The sequence below is a fragment of the Ornithodoros turicata genome, chromosome 5 (assembly GCF_037126465.1).
Source record: "Ornithodoros turicata isolate Travis chromosome 5, ASM3712646v1, whole genome shotgun sequence".
Classification (NCBI taxonomy): domain Eukaryota; kingdom Metazoa; phylum Arthropoda; class Arachnida; order Ixodida; family Argasidae; genus Ornithodoros; species Ornithodoros turicata.
Window position 1 is genome coordinate 60,581,600 of NC_088205.1, and position 14,536 is coordinate 60,596,135.

The window sequence follows — 14,536 nt, forward strand, 5'->3', positions numbered from 1 at the left end:
AATGTTCCTCAGCGTTGGTGAAACTGCATGGGCCTAGGCTGCTAGCAACCTCCTTTACCTTCAAATGCCACTTATCGCTGAAGGTCATTTCAGTTGTCGTCTGGCATGGACACAAAAGGTCCTTTAGCTAAATGTCATTTTCGTAACTAACATTTATGATGTCGCCTGAGAGGGGTATTATACAGGGTGTGTCCAGATAAATAATACCCACACTTACACACGTAACGCGTTGTTGCCTGTTTACCAGACAAACTTCCTTTGGCGCACGACGGCGCAAACTAAAAATATTCAATAAAAATAAAAAGTCGTGGTAACCAAACTGCGTAACAAACTAATAGCCACAAAAATTCTGCTTTCCGTGCATTTCGAATGGGCTGTGACGACGTCAGCACGGCGATCTAGGGAGTGTTGTGTGCAGCTACCGGTAATGGCGCTAACCGGTCTGCGCTAACGGTGCAGAAACGCGAATAACACTGATAACAGAAATGGGCACCGACGTTGGAGATCATATAGGTTCCTGCGCCTGTGGCAGCCCTGGCGGTACCTGGATGCAACTGTGAGGTAACCGTGAAACCGACATGTCCCATTCGAAATGCACAAAGCTGTATTTGTGTTCCGCCAGAGTTTTGTTCCCGCGATTCTTTTGTTCGTTTTGATCATGTAAATGCATGATCGTGCGCTACCCTAGGACGCACAGCACATGGGCGAGAAAAACGTGGATGTGAGTCCGGCCTCATCTGCATACGTCCTATAGAGACCTCCAAAGCGGCCTAGTTGCACAAGGAAAAAGTCCTAAACTATGAGCCCTCATTTTTACAGGCACTAAGGATATGCGAGACCACAGCATCTCTACCCACAACTTCCTCACGCCCGCCGAACTGCCTCACGTGTCATGAAGTGGAGAACACTGAACGCATATTAACTGCTCCAGATACACTGTCCAACGTAATGACATCAGAGCCGCCTTGGAAAGACTGGACCACCGTCCTCTACACTTAGTGAAGCTCCCGGGAGAATGGCCTAGGGATCTTAGACAGCGTGCGACAGCTGCCTTAAAGGGGCACTTAAATGCAAGAACAACTTGCTCTCAACTGAAAGTCCGTGTTTAAATTAGTGCAATTCAAACAAAATGAGTTCACACAACGATACGGTTTAGAAGAAAAATGCAGTCTTCTTTGGCAGTAACGAATGGTGGTGTTGGTGATGGTGAAAAGGCTCGCCGTTGTCAGCCTCACAGATGTGGGCAACGTCACGACTGACGCCCTGGGGAATGTGCGTCCTGGGCCGACTTCTAAGGCAATTGTGCCGACATATGTCTGAAAGTGGCAACGAATGGGATCCCCAGGAGGCAAAGATTGGCGGCATCCAATCAGACAGCAGGAGAAGCGCGCGCGTACCTATCGTGAGCGTGTGGATTAGGAACGGGTCCGATCATAGTGTTCCGTATATGCGCGGCATGATGAGCGCTGCTGCATTTTCCAACACCGATTCACAGAATTGTAGCCCACAACAGTTCTCGCGAATGTTCCACTGACAACATTTATCTTCACGCCCTTCGGACAGCGATGCCAGTCCGCTTCGCAATGCGCACTATGTTTATCATCGGGACTGCCGCATGGCGTGGCACGCGCGTGCACTAAAAACACCGATACACGAACTGAAACGACGTTCTCTGCTTAGCGTCGAAGCAAGAAAGAATCCGGTATAATTTTGATTGTAGCTTCGTAACAGACTCAAAGTTTTGAATCAAGATAACAAGTACGAAATTAACGTAGCGTGTAAGGTAATTTGAAGTGAACTTGTCTTTGCACTTTAGTGCCCCTTTAATGACATTTATTGTGGGCATTGCAGCGCCTCTAACTTTTTAGACTTGCTGATTTTTATTTTCATGTGTTTTGGAGTAGCCGGCTCCTGTGTTTTGTAGGAGCCACCATCTCCATATTTTTCTTTCCTAACTCCTCTACCCACAACATTTCTACGGAGAATGCACGATTCTGATTGCCACTGATTGCACTTGGGCATGAGAAACGATTTCCTCGAGTGACCAATTTCGCACACATTGGATGCCACTTAGGGCTTAAATGTGCATGATCCGATCAACACAGATCGATTCCGCATCTATCACCATTTAAAACCGGAACGTGATGCAAAACAGTTTGAGAAAGCTGCTCTGCCGTGATTACGTGTTCTTACTGTCCTGCACACTATGATCGGCAGTACATGAATATGCACTACAATCGCTCCTACAAATTTGTGCCGCTTAAGAATCTTGCCAATATATTCGCTACAGCTCCGCTTTCCTTATACGCTTGTATCCGCTTTACTTCCTGTGTGCTCTGACGCGTATACGCGTGTATTTATGCGTATCTGGCCCAATCCTCTACAGGTCCCATGTACTGTAGCTGCTGCATGAATATACGCTATGCCTTCTATGCGCTGGTGGCGTTGCACAGAAATGTCACGCAGGAGAAACAGTCTGCGTGTAGGTAAAATAAACATATGACACCTTGTGTTCCACGTTTTCCGCGCAGCACTGGGGAGCAGCGTTAGCAACATTGGAAAAGACCGCCGCTAACCGAATTTGCCTCTGAATTACTTTTTTCTGACAGTCATTTGTAACGTAGCGGGAACGCTACTCCGCTACTGAAAAAAAAAAAAAAAGTAGGGAATACGGCTATGACTCATGCAGCTTGTTCCATCCCCTATACCTTTGATTGTAAAAGAGCCCAGCTGGTATCGTCTTCAAAAGATGAATAGTAGACTATTTATAGCATTTGTCAAGTTTGTTGTGTCGTCCCATGTACAAACTAAAATCACTGGAACCGGAGAGTACTGCAAACGTTTTCTCTTTGTGGCCGTGCCAGAGGACCATGTATGGCCGCCAGGTACAGGATTTTTTGGGTCCATCCTCCATGAAAAGTAATCCGGTGATATGGCTCTCATACTCTGTCCGCCGGCACTGCCACAAAGAGAATACGATTGCGGCACTTTCCGGGCTCCAGTGACATTAGTATCAAGAACACCTGTTTATCAACAACAAAACGCTATTTATTTATCTGCACACTTGTTACGAAGTCGCCAGTGACAAATTTCATGAGACTAAGCAATGTGTCAGAGTACAAAAACGTCCAGCTGCAGAATTTTCTGTCAAATGTGACACGAAAGAAGATCGGGGGAACGCTCATATGATTACGACCAATGTTGCCACCCGCCAGTATGTTTTTACTGGTCTTCGCTTTCAATCACTCATCGTGTAGCAAGGTTAACTCCTAGTCATTTATTCTGGATGAATTGAAGAGTTCGGATCCTACATATTTTTCTCTGTCTTGCCTGGGTTGACCTAATTGACATCGTTCCCATACTATATTTGGGAAATTCCTGAAAGGAAAGGACAATCGTACTGCGCACATGGGTTGCGTAGCGGATGCATAAGTACTCATGAATAGTGGTGAGCGCAAATAAGATTGACGGTAATCCGCATCTGCACAGTATCCGCGCATGTCAGATCCGCGAACGCACCGCAACCGCGCTGGTTGAAATAGGCGTAACCGTACTCGCGCGGATAGTGAGAGTATCCGCACGTCCGTGGCAAAAAATAGGAAAAAATTTCATCATGAAAATGTCACTACAAAAGGGTTTACTTTTCTGCTTGCAAACTTTCTCGGGAACGTTATGCCGCATCCACAGTCGCCACAGTATGCCGCAGTTTTCCAATAATAACAGTTAAAGGCGCAAGAATGCAAGGGTTGGCACACTTCGACGCCATTTCGGATTTCGCGGGGCGGCGGTGCTGGGTGACATGTAGGAGTAAACTTCAGGCTGGCCGGCGACGGACCGGTTCTCTATGAAGGCTGGCTTCACGCGGTCGACGCTTACTGTGTCATCCTTGCCGTGCACGCTGACGCGAATGTTCTTGCCGGCGCGGCCCAGAACGAGGTGGGGACCGGTGTAGAAGGGCGTGAGTGGCTTGCGTACGGCCTCTGTACGGATGAAAACGTGGGTAGCGTCGTCGAGGGCTTGGGAGACGTAAGGCTTCTGGGACGATGCGGTACGGGGCGGAACGGGGCGGATGATGTCAAAGCTGCGCCGCAGGCGTTGTAGGAAGTCCGGAGCCGTGACACGGGTCGCGTCAGGACTGCTGGGGAACAAAAATTCTCCAGGCAGATGGAGGGTACGTCCGTAGAGCAGTTCCGCCGAGCTACACCCGAGGTCGGACCTGAGGGAGGTACGAATGCCGAGGAGGGCGAGTGGCAGATGGTCTGTCCAATGAGCTCTGTCTTCGAACGCCGTTAGAGCAGCCTTAAGGGTGCGGTGCAGCCGCTCCACAAGGCCGTTGGACGCAGGGTGGTAAGACGTGGTACGTATGCGTAACGTGCCGATAAGCCGCGTGAAGGATGAAAAGAGATGGCTCTCGAATTGGCGGCCGCGGTCTGTGGTTACTTGACTAAACGCCGAAACGTGCGACCCATGTAGCGAGGAAAGCTGAAGCGACAGTCTCGGCGGTGGAGTCAGGGATGGCTGTGGCCTCAGGCCACCTGGTGTACCTGTCGACGGCTGTTAAGATGAAGCGACACCCGGCTGAGACAGGGAGGCGGCCGACAATATCAACGTGCACGACGTCGAAACGTGCGTCCGGGAGGTCGAACTTGCCATGAGGTGACACGGTATGGCGGTGGATTTTCGACTGTTGGCACGGTATGCATGTGCGGACCCAAGTTGTAATGTCTCTGTGCATGGATGGCCAAACATAGCGCTCAGCAACGAAGCGTTTGGTGGCGCGTATCCCGGGGTGTGCCAGGTCGTGCAAGGCCTCAAAGACCGGTCGGCGGTACACTTCGGGAACAAAAGGCCTCGGCTGTGCTGTCGAGGAGTCACAGCAAAGTAGGAGGTCACATCCAGGAATCGGAATGTCCGTGAAATTCAGAGATGAGTTGCCCCGCTCACGCAAGCGCTGAAGTTCGGGGTCAGCGGCTTGGGCGGTGGCGAGGGCCTCGGGAGACAGTGGCGAGGCGGATACAGCTTCCACGCGGCTGGGAGCGTCGGCAGGGCCGTTCTCGGTGCCATTGACATGCTGCACGTCGGTGGAACTCGGCAAGGAACGATAGGTGACGTATCTCTCGAGGAGAGTAGCGTGTGCTGGCCGAGGTGAACGCGTACGTGAGGGGCTTATGGTCCGTTAGGATCGTGAATCTGCTGGAGAACACCGACGACGGCTATTCCGGATGCATCGATCATGAGGGCCGTGGGGGCGTCGGGCTTGGGGTGGTAGAGCATGGTCGAGCGTGACAAGTCTTCCTTGATCTGAAGGAACGCGGCGTGAGCTTCAGGGTTCCACGGTAGCACCGACGAAGCAGCCCTATTCCCACGGAGGAGTTCTTCGAGAGGGCGAAGGGTTTCGGCGCAGAAAGGAATAAAGCGCCGATAAAAATTAACAAGGCCGAGGAAACGGCGCAGTTGACGCAGAGATTGAGGCTGGGGATAGTTGGTAACTGCGTCCACTTTGGTGGGGAGTGGAGCATACCTTCGGCCGTGACCTGATGTCCGAGGAACTCGCTGGCGGAAGCTCCAAATTCGCACTTTTGCACGTTAACCACGATACCGTGGGCTGCGAGGCGCTGGAAAAGCAGGCGCAGGTGTTGCTCGTGCAGTTCAGGTGAAGGGCTGGCAAGAATTAGGTCGTCTATATAGGCGAAGACGAATGGGAGTCCGCGAACGACCGAGTCAATGAACCGCTGGAATGTCTGAGCCGCATTGCGCAGCCCAAAGGGCATGCGCGGGAACTCAAACAAACCGAACGGGGTGGTGATGGCGGTTTTCTTGACATCCTCAGGTGCGACCGGAATCTGATGGTATGATTTCATGAGGTCTATCTTGCTGAAGATGGTGGCGCCGTGTAGGTTGACGGTGAAATCCTGAAGACGGGGAAGAGGGTACCGGTCGGGGACTGTGACGAGGTTCAAGGCGCGGTAGTCGCCGCATGGGCGCCAGTCCCCCGTCTTCTTCGGCACCATATGCAATGCAGATGACCAGTCGCTGGAGGAAGGCCGTGCGACGCCCATCGCGAGCATGTGATCGAATTCGCTACGTGCGATCTTGAGCTTTTCGGGGGCCAGTCGACGAGGGCGGGCGAAAACAGGGGCTCCCGTCGTGTTGATGTAATGCACGACGTCGTGGGCCACGGGTTGCGACCAGTCGGGTGGCTGTGTAAGGGAAGGGAATTACTTCAATATCGCTGCGTATGGGGAGAGCAGGGAGGAGATGGTTGTGCCTGCGGTTGCACGCGTGGGCTGGTCCATACTCGGAACGTCACCAATGGAGCAGACAGCGAGTCGGAAACCAAGATGCTTATTTGAAGCTGTCTGGCTACGAACTGAAGAATACCGGCACGGAGGCCGGGTGTCAAATTCCGCGGGCCGCGCGCTGGGAGGTCGGCTGGGAGGTCGGCGGAGGAGCGATTGCGCTGCGGCCGCTACAGGTCCATAACAACAATCGGTACTCCCATCCTACAGTTCCATCGCTTGTCCCATCCTACAGTTGGCAATACAAAACAACAATCGGTACCAGTACTACACTACTTCTCATTTTCGTTGTCGCGCCACACGCAATGGACAAAGTATAATAAGAATTCTTAGATAAAGACAAACATTTGGTATTTAACAATTTTCCTGTTTTCAGCTAGCAGCTAACACCCCATGAGTACATGGTAGCAGGCCATACATTTTGCGAGCAACCTCTCTGCATAATCAGTGATAATTTTTATATCCGCGCTTACCAGAGAAAGCTTTCGTTGCGAAAACATCTAACACAAATGACAACTGTAGCTCGTCTTCAGGCAGAAGAAACTTAGTTTGAAGCCCACACACCGACAATACCTTGCTGCTGACATTTAACCGTCCCATTTTGTTTGCGACGAGTAATTATACGGGCGTGTTCTCATTCCTCCACAGTATACCGCAAGCCGGAAAAGCAGCAGCTGTGGGAGTAACGATCGACATCGTGCGATGAGGGAGGACTGACCGACCGTTGAGCATGGAGCCTCAGCGACGAGCACCGTCGCCTCCGCCGCCCCAACTGCAAATTCCCGCGAACACCACACTTCAGGTACCTCGACACAGAAGTCTGCCCAACGACACGCCTAGGCCAGGTGAACAGGTGAGAGCAACATTTAGAAACTCGTAGTGCTGTAGTGAAACGTTGAACGATAGGCGATTTTGAGCTCCTAGACTCGCTGCACAGTTAACATTGAAAGAAGGATGTCACTGAAAACGTTAGCCAGCTGTAGAACAGTTAACATATTACAAGTGAAGCTGCAAAGAAACCCAATATATGCAGAATAATAGGCACGTGGCATGCCTGTGCACTATCCCATACACACTATGGAGACGGTGACGTCCTCCGGTAGCGCTATATTTTCGTTAATCGAGTATTGCCGGTCGTACTAATTTGCTTCGTGCCATATACGCTAGGTTCTTTGTCGTTTAAGATAGATATGTAATTATGTACACATGTCAAATATCTCGTCATCTAATGCGCAGAGTGCCACTCTTTAATGTTTTAATTCCGGTTTGCTTTGATGGAAGAAAACAAAATGGAGAGCGTCAACCTTCATAGAGATGACCAACTGCTCAAGTGTTCTTAAGTGCACGAGAAAAGATAATAAAGCAACGAATTAAAAAGACAGTCGACATGAGGAACCCAGAAATCACATTAGTAGTGCACAGTAAATGCACCAACTTCGGTATTCGTAAAATTCGCACGAAAGCCTCCAAGGCTTCAAGATGTTTTATCCGGGCCAAGGACCTAAGGTCTTCGTGACATCGAAGTGTTTGTTGTCCAGTCGGGACAAGGCTTCCTGGAGGCTCTATCGATGCTGACGATGCTGTCGTCAAGACAGCAAGATGTGTCTCTGTTCCCTCTCTGACGTCTTAAATATGGCTGGCAGCACTATGGGACTCCATACAACTCTTCCTCGAGCCCTTTCACTCGTGATCGACATTCTTTTTTAAGAAAACTCTTCCCGGAAACAGCACCGCAAGCGATGCTGCCCGACGACCGTTTGATAGGCCGCGCGTTCAAAGACACAGTCCACACGGGGGCGGACCGCGTTATCAAGGGGCATTCTCGGAATATGAATACACTCTAAATCGTTTCACACCTTTAAAGGTGTAAAATAGGTGTATTAACAAAGATCACACCCCTTTCACACCCTACAACTTTGTTTTGGAAGTTCCTGAGGGTGTAACAATGGTGTACTACATCCTCAGGTGAAATATGGTGATAAGTGTGTCGCCTGGGTGTATAAAGGGAGTATGTTTATTTTCGTTCGCATGAACAAAAGTAAATATATACAACAACAGGGAACGGGAAGTTACATTACAAAAGTGCATGGCGTGGATTTACAACAAGTCTACCATCTGAGAACGTATGCACATTTAGAAGACCTGTTGAGATAGTGCTTAAATTTCTTAAAACGCGTTGCTCCTCATTGCAAGACAGAACAAAGACATGACAGTGCTCATCCTACTCAACTGCAGTTAATGTTTGTATGAGAAAAATGGCATCAGCGTTAATAACATATATGCCTGCAATCTCAACGAACACGGGTAAGTCCTCCTCGGAAGATTCTTTGGCAACAACACAGCCAACAGCAAATGTGTTATCATTATCAACTGCACTTTTCACATAGACTATAGATTCTGCGTGAATATCACGGTCATGAATGTAACTCTGAATTGCTTCTGGGGCATGTTGAAGTAGTATCTCATCACACATCAGCCACATCAGTAGATGTGGCATTTCTGATGAAGGGCTGCGACCACGCATACATTTGATAAAATTGATGTCTTCTTGCTAATGAAAGGGTTATGTTCTTAAAATTTCGAGTTTTTCTCGCAACATCTTTAAAATGCGAGTGTTTCCTTCGAAACGCGTACACCATACAGCTAGGAGAGGACCAAACACCCTGATGACTTGCGGATGATGAACAATGTAATGCATTTTACAGGGGTTAGATATTTGTGGGTACAACACTGCAAAGCCTTGAAGAAACGAATAAATGCAACGTTCTAAGTAATGAACATGCATATGGGGGAGGTGCCTGCTCATGAGAAGGTCTACAATTTCACGAAAGGCTATATACAGCTGCCATGCTTCATTGCCATGCACAGCTGCCATGCCATACATGGTTGTCTACTTGTCGGCTGTGCATGTTTACACACATGTTTAATCACCTTGTTGTACATACATATATGGACCTCAATATGATTATATGCAATAGGCTGGTAATTGTGAATACACAGTTACCAGCATATTGCCACGAACCCAGCAGTTTTATTCGGCGTTACACCCTTTACACCCCAATTGCCATGAGGGTGTCAAAATACACCTTAAAAGGTGTGCGCCATGAACATTTTGATTCACACCTTTTAAGGTGTAAAACGATTTAGAGTGTAGGACATGAGAGAACTGACGTTCTGAGGCTGGAACAACAAAGAAGGGACAATCACATACAAGACCTCAAGTTGCCTAAGAAATTAACGATTAACTTTCATCTTTCATAATGAATATGACATTCTTTCAGGGGAAAAATCTTCCCGGAAACAGCACCGCAAGCGATGCTGCCCCGACGACCGACACGACCGACCGACGACGAGAACATTCTTTTTTTCTGAAAAGGTTTTGTTCACAGTGATTACTTAGGTGTCACAGATGAAAATCAATCGCCGTCTATTTACACGAAGGTGGCATGCCTATGCCTTGAAAACGACCTTTCCCCTGTATTCCTTTCCTTTTTACGGTGCACGTTTGCAAGCACTGAAGTTACGCCATTCTTGATAAAAAGTTGTTAACAGTTACACCCGGGAGTTAGCAACCTTGGCTATGTTGATACAAGTCCACGCAGACGAAAACGCTGTCTCACCCATCATCAGCAACTGTCTTTCGAGAAACTGTTTCACCTCACTTCCAACACAGTCGACCAACATCATCACGGAGCACCACTGCCTGGACTCCATGGTGTCCCTGCGTCGGGCCTTCCAAAGAGCTTGTTCTGCAATTGCTGTGAACAGAACTCGAAGCTTGCCTTCTGTTGTACCGTACGATCTTGTCTGGAGCCCAGCAGGGAGCCGCAAGCGATATTTTCGAGATAGTATTGACCATACTCTGCGGGCCACAGGGCATTCACGGAAAACATGCACTGCGGACTCTTCTTTCCGGCATCGCACGCAGGTGGATGTTCGAGAAACTCCCCAACGGCTGAGCCGATCCCGCGTTGGTAGTGCATCCCAGGCAACGCGCCATCGCAGATCTTGAACAGAACTTGGTAGCCATAGCGTCGCGACGGCGCCCCAGCGGTATCCAAAACGGGGTTCGTTTTGAATGCGGGCCATAACAAGCGCCTCTGATATTTTTGTTGGAGGCGTTTCTTTAGCATCGACGCCTTCTAGGCGTTGTATTGTGGAGTAGTGACCTACGATAACAGTGTAATGAGCAGCCGGAGTTTCCGCTTTAGAAGACATGTTCAAGAAAGACCGAGGTAAGACAGCTCTGCCGATGGGCCCCATCCAGTATGCCATTAGTCTTCCAGCCGGATGATCAGGTGCATCGGCTATACGCAACACCTGTCGCAGAGCTAGGGTTTTAGCCACTGTATCTATTTCGGGTAAATCCCATCCACCCCGCAAAATTGGACAATGGAGATATTGGTGTGCGACGTAATGTGCCTTACCACTCCAGAAGAAATTGATGAGGGCTGAATGCAGTGAACGAACAACAGAGCACGGGGGAACGCTCACGTGTGAGAGGTGCCACAGCCGCGCCGTGAAGACAGGTATGCCATCTCTCTGTAGGAGAGTGCGAACGTGTTCGCCTTGGCTATCTCTTTCTGTATTTCCAGGGTTGCTTGTGTCCAGTTTGACCGTGATAATCCCTTAGCTGTAAAGAGAATGCCTAAGATGCGAAGTGTAGGGCACACGGCAAAATCTAGTTGATTCAGGCTAAAACTACCTAACAAGAGGAGATTGCTCTTGTCTTTGTTCAAGCTTGCATCAGAATACAAAGCGTACTGATCAAACAAGTCCAAGATGTGCACGAGCGAGTCCGGGTCGTGTAAGAAACATGTGATGTCATCAGCATAAGCTGTCAACTTCCAAGCACCAGAACCAGGAAGGGGCAACCCATTCACTCTGTTACATGAGATAATACTGCGAAGAAACGGGTCCAAGCTGATAACAAATAGCAGGGGTGACAGCGGGCAGCCTTGTCTAACACCGCGCTCGATATGAAAGTTTCCACCAATGACATTGCCGAACAGTAGAGTACTTGTTTGCTGGTTGTATGCAGTTTTGATCCACTGGGAAAACTCTGCCGGAAGTCCATACGCGTCGAGGCGGCAAAACAGATAAGAATGCGCTGCCCTGTCAAACACATTCGACTGATCCAGAGACAAAAGTGCTCCACTTGAACGACGAAATTCTATGTATTGTATCATGTCCCGAATGCTGGAGAGTGCTGTGTATATACTTCGACCTTGCACACTGCACACTTGGGCCGGATGTACAATGGTCTCCATGATACTGTTTAGTCTTGCTGTCATGACGGCCATGACAATCTTGTAGTTACTATGCAGTAGAGAAATTGGGCGCCATGTTGACGGGTCACTGAGATTGCTGTTTAGGAATCTTTAGGATTGCTTTAGGAATCATGACAACGTAACTGGCCATGAATTCGGGGTTCCATGTGGAGGTGGTTAGTAGCCACTGAAGATATTTGTGGAAGTAGTTGCGGAGTGCAGGCAAAAACATTTTGTAGAAGGCATTCGGTAACCCATCCGGTCCTGGTGAAGATCCGCTTTTCAGCTTCTTCACTGCGTTGTCAATTCCTTTTTTAGTCATAGAAGATATCAACAAGGAGCGTTCCTCGTTTGAGAGTTTGGACAGGGACTGCAGTACTTCTGCAGGGACCTCAGCGGTTGCCTCAGAGCAAAACTGTCGAGAGAAGAACTGCTGGAATGCTTGGCGGCCTGTTCTTGATGAAGCAATGTACTCAGCAGCTGTAGTTGTCTCCGGATCGATAAATCGCCTGGAACGTAGGTAGCGCAACGACCCTGGCCCTGCAGCAGACCGAGACCGGAAAAATTCTAGTGGCGCTGCCATAGTGCTAGACTTCAAGAGAGCCATTCGTTCTGCCTCCAGACAGTCAACGTATGTCTTTGCTTTCGAACGTAGCACAATGGAACGTCGGGCTATGCGTATCTTATTCGTAAGAACAGTTAGTTGGTTGGTACGCTGGCGAGCCTTCGACCGACCCATTGCTGTGAAGAGGAGACAGAGATCTTTCTTAATCTTGGACCAACCGTCGAATGTCGTCTCTGTTCCAAGTAGTCTTTCAAACAAGAATTCGTTGACTGTCGTTATCGTATCTTCGTCGCATAAAGCAGCGTGAGACAATCTCCACGGTCGATGAATTCGCTCTGCTCTTTGAGGTACACGTAACGTCATCACGACGGCCCGGTGATCTGACACATACCTTCCACTTTGGGAAACCTCAAATACATCACACCTCCGCACATAGCCTGCGTTCTTGTGGTACGTAAAATCGATCCAAGCGCGAGCTGCTTTGTCCTCGGTGCCAGGTGTACACGAATTCGTTACCGCGTGTTAGTTCCCACGCATCTTCTAGTTGGAATTGCTGTACAATTCTGAGTAATTCTCTACCATTCCACACCGGTCGTCCAGTACCAGGCCCTCGAACATCTCTCACACCGTTCAAGATGCAGTTGAAGTCTCCCACAAGAAATGAAGAAGATGGGCTTGACAGGTGAACATCAAGATCAGCGAAAAATGCATTGGTGGAGTTCATCTGAGCAGGGGCATACACATTAACTATGCGAAGCCTGTTCACCGCAACGTTCATGTCCAGAGCGATGACACGGCCCTCACTGTCTGGAGTCGAGAAAACGCCTGATAACAAAGCTCGGCGAAAAATAATCACTGCCACACCAGTAAACCGAATGGATGCTAGGCTAAAAAAACAGTTCACACGGAAACGTTGTCTGAACGATTCTACCTCTTGCACCGTGGTAAAATTAGTTTCTTGCAGAAGCAGAATGTGTACTCTGGCAGCTGCGGCGAAATTAATTACTTCTGCCTGCTTATCGGGATTTCGAAATCCCTGTACGTTGAGAGTGCATACTCGCAAATCCATTGCTAGAAAGAGGAGTACCAGCTGCACAGCAAGTCGCCAGTTGTTATGACCCATATTATGAATACTCTAGTCAGACGAGGTGTCGGAATCTCCAAACAGATCTCGCTTCAGTTCGCGATGCAAGTCGCTCGCCAGCTTGGCTCTCTTCTTCGTTGGAACAGAGCCTTCGCTCGACGTCGTTGTAGCATGTTGGTGTTTCTTCCCTGATGTAGTTAGGTCATTGCTTGTAGAATTAACTCTCGCTGTCACTTATCAATGTGTCCCAGTATTCATGTGCTCTGTTGAAGATGGCAGATGTGTCGCAGCATCACTCTTCACATCAGAAGTTGCGGAATAGCTGTCTCTTCCCACCTCTGTGTCTTCATCCATCGATGATGCAGATGCATCTTGGGTCGCTTCAGGTTTAGCGTAGCAAGTAATATTGGACGGTATACGGTCTCACTCGGAGGGGATTCTGCCTCATTCGGCAGTTGCTCACGTGGCATGTTATCGCAAGACAAGCTTTCACGTTCATCCATTGGGACGTCGCCTTGTTGGTCAGTTTGGGGAGTTGGTACCACAGTGGAGACTTCGCTGGTAGGCCCAAACGGAGCTGGGTCCACGTTTGCTGTCGTGGACGGCGGTTTTGGTTGTCGGGTAATGTCAGCGAACGTGCGCTTGCGGATGAAATCAGTCGTAGCGTGGCTGCCTTTGCATCGATGACATTGCGAGGCGCATTCTTCTGTTTGATGGCCAAATCTTGAGCAACGTGAACAAAACGGCGTAGTACAGGCGGCCCGGTAGTGACCTTCGCGTTTGCACTTGCTGCAAAATGGCGCACTCCTGGATAGTCGCAGGTGACACGGTGATCATGAATCCTAATGAAGTTTGGGACTTGGTTATTTTCGTTCATTTGCATACATGCAACTCTGTGTCCATTTTCGATCATTGGCCTGTCTTTCGAGTACATCTTCTCCAACTTTTCGACTTTTCCAAACGGAGCGCGAGGGCACGAAGGAAGTATTCGTCCGGGACGTACGGGGGTAGATACGTACAAGTCACACGAATAACGTGCGGCGTTCACGGGGACCCGCGTTTGGCCAAATACGAGGCCACCCACCTTGAGGAGCTTATGAGTTGTGTGTATTGGTCATCAAGCATGAGCTTATGAACTTGAGCTCGAGTTATCGTGTACTGGCATCGAGGCGGAAGATCAGGAAAATATCTTCCCGGAACAGCACCGCAAGCGGTACTGCCCCGACGACCTTGTTATCGGCCGCGCGTTCAAAGACACGGCCCACCCAGGGGCGGACCGCGTTATCAAGGGGCCCTTCTCCAAATATGAAGGACCGGC